At 34.3% G+C, this 3133-nt stretch overlaps 1 protein-coding gene across 1 annotated transcript in view; it reads left to right on the forward strand.

Annotated features, from left to right (window-relative positions):
* Positions 1-106: 106 nt before the first annotated feature.
* The window catches only part of Lint-O (L(3)mbt interactor in ovarian somatic cells), a 55044-nt gene continuing 52017 nt past the window's right edge, over positions 107-3133 (forward strand). Inside the window, exon 1 of the mRNA XM_011314582.1 lies at positions 107-240. The gene's annotated coding sequence lies outside the window, so the exon portion shown is untranslated. The remainder of the gene's footprint in view (positions 241-3133) is intronic.

The following is a 3133-nucleotide window of genomic DNA, read 5'->3' on the forward strand; positions in this document are numbered from 1 at the left end:
TAATTATCTGTCGATTGACCCTACAATTATATTTTTTGAGGGCCTACAGGGGCTGGCATTTCGTTACCCGTAAAACGCGTTTTTTCTAGGGAATTTCCTAGGGACATGTCGGGCAAAAATCCCTCCACCCGGGCCTTAACTCTAAATTCGCGTGTGCTGCCTTTCCGACAGAAGGCATACTACAGTTGTAATATACTCGAGCGAGGACTTCATATAATTAGGATCGAACGTCACGTACAGGTAAGTTAGTTTGATCGTCGAAAAAAGTGGGATACAACCCAAATACCGCATAGATAGACGCCTGACCAGAAGATAGACAATAGGTTACCGATACATAGACGTAATTGTTCTTCATAAAAATTCATTCATCTTCATGTTTAGAAATGAAGAATCATCCCTTCCCAACATAATTATCGGATATATGAGGTTTTTATTTATCCTGATGACTGTTTTTCCACATTTCTTCGTCAACATTGTGCGACAGTTTTCCAACTATTCATAGCACCACTGGAAGTCAAAACTCCACCCCACAAAATTATTATTTTCTAATGTTTGAAATATTTACCAATAGAAAGTGAAAAAATCCTTTGCTTAAAAACGACTGATATTTTTCATAGTTGAATCATGGATAAAATTTTGAAAGGAAATCGAAACCATCCATTTTTTGGTTGGTGTCTATTTATTGGTCTGATTACCCCATTAACATTTTACATATAATAAATATATTTTAATTAATAGATTAATCTATCATGGAGAATCTTCTTTTTTTACAGGAAAATGCCTTATTCTTGCCAATTATTCGAGAAATACTAATTAGAAATATTGAGGCGATATATTGAAAGACTAAATACTTCTTTCAGGTAAATGAATATTTGTCGAAAATAATTTGGTTGCTGAGTGTTCAATATACTTTAGCTACGAAAATACAGAACTAAGGAATAAAAACGGCGTTCACATTACGATTGGAACAACAGTGATTTAGGAGATTTGTTTTTTTATAATTTGATCATTTTAAAAGATCATTCTAAAAGATATTTGAAGTCAAAGACAACGATTTTGGAAATCCCGATAGTTTTCATCAGTGAAACAATCGAAAAGTGTTTTGAATCATCCTCACGTTAATATTTCAGAATCAGTTATAGTTTGCTCTAATTTTTTCGAAAATCAGTCGATTACATTGAGAGGTATTCCATGTTGATCATATTGATAAAAATCAGCATCGCATATAATATGAAATAACAGTTGAGAAAAACAATTAAAAAACATCACATAAAGATATTTCATTTCTTTTTAAGTGACAATTTTTGTTTTCGCGATTAGATTATTCATGGATACAGTATAGCTTGCCAAAGCGTCCAAGTGTATCAACGGAAGAATCAGTCACTGAAAATCAGAAACAAAAATAAAAGACTATCATGATGAAGATTTGTAATGTTAAAAATGTGATTATTGTTTTATTTCAAATGTGTTCATTCTGGGGGAAGATATTCCGTGTCCAGGGTTTTAAAAAGTTTTGATGCGTATAAAATCGTTCTTTTTTTTAAAATAACATATTTAAGATTCATCATGATAAAATTTCTCTATGTCGAATATGCTGATTTTTTTTCTTCAAATTAGATTATGCTTTTATCAGATATGCCGTGTTAAAGTTTTTTTAGTAGAAAATCAGCGAACTTCAGGGTCATACAAATTTTTATTATAATCCTCAATTTTACGTAATTCATCACGATCGTAAAACTAATTATTCTCCTTCATGACATTTCGTGTTGAAAAACAACAAACATTGCGGCATTTTACTTATACGGCGAAAAGCTGGATGTGACGTTTAATTTAAATCGATTTTCATGCAATCCATGAAAAACAATCGATTCTCGAACTAATCGCACTTCGGCCGATACGATAATACCGCATCAGCTCCTTTAGTAATGTGAAAAAGTAGGGATAGGACTAGTTAAAGAGGATTGACGTTCAATCCTCGTTGGATAAAGTGAAGGGAATCGAGGACATTAGGGAGCTAGTCTTCACCGCCGGAAAATAAGCGGGGAACATTAAAGCGCCCAGTGATCTATAAGTAATTCACTTAGCTTTAAAATTTTCCTAATATTAGGAGAGAAGGGATGAATTTTTAAAGCCGAGTGAATTACTTGAGGTTTACTGGACGCTTCAATAGTCTCCACTTATTTTCCGCCGGTGGAGTCTTCCCGCTTTACCTTCCTAATCTTCTCCATTCCCCCACTCTATCGTCCCCGACCTTATGCACGGGTAGGATCTCTGATTTAGTTTCGTAGCTGCCGCTACGAAAGTTCGTTGCCAAGAGAGTTGACTAAAGAAGAGTCTCAGTTCTGGGGGTTTCGTGACCCCAGCAGCATCGTAATACCTCACCCCAAGAGCGGGAGGACGCGACACGCAATGCTGGTTTAGCCAGAAATTATAGGGAAGATTGAGAACGTCTGTACCATGAAAAATAGAGTAGAGGCCGAACAGTAGTGGGAGAATGTTCTAAATGTGTGACACAGAGAGCAGTATGTAATTAGTCACAAATTATCAATAATTACAAAAACGAACTCATACAATCGATTGTTAATCGTTCGCAGGTGATTGTAAAAAAGGTCATAATGTTTAAGAGTAGATTGTTTTTTTATAAAAAATAAAAAACTTATGACCCATGTAGTTAGCCGCATTTTTTTTTTCTAATCACTCTTAAATGATTTTTTTTATTGTAATCGTTTGCAATTCGTTTGTAAATACTATATTCATTTGAATCGACGTTTAAGAGTCATCAGTCTGGAAATTATCAGCAATAAACGTGATTGCAAAATTGCGTGGAGGGGATAAGACTTTGCAAGTATGACGGCGCATGCGCAACTATTCAGAGGATTTTTCTGTTATACGTTCAAAAATAGATTAGTGTCTTTCTCACTTTAATTTTGAAAGATTTCACCAGATTTCACTACGACTGTCTTTTAATTGAACATTGAGTGATACATCGAAACCATTGTACTTTTTGTAAGTACATTAATAATTATAATAACTTGTTCACTAATGGGTGACATTTGTAGAACAATTATCGTTTGAGTAATCCCTGGTTATTCCCACCCAAGCTTACAGCTTATGCTTAACTAATGTCTCATGA

This window comes from Fopius arisanus, unplaced genomic scaffold (genome assembly GCF_000806365.1).
Source record: "Fopius arisanus strain USDA-PBARC FA_bdor unplaced genomic scaffold, ASM80636v1 scaffold00174, whole genome shotgun sequence".
NCBI classification, from domain to species: Eukaryota; Metazoa; Arthropoda; class Insecta; order Hymenoptera; family Braconidae; genus Fopius; species Fopius arisanus.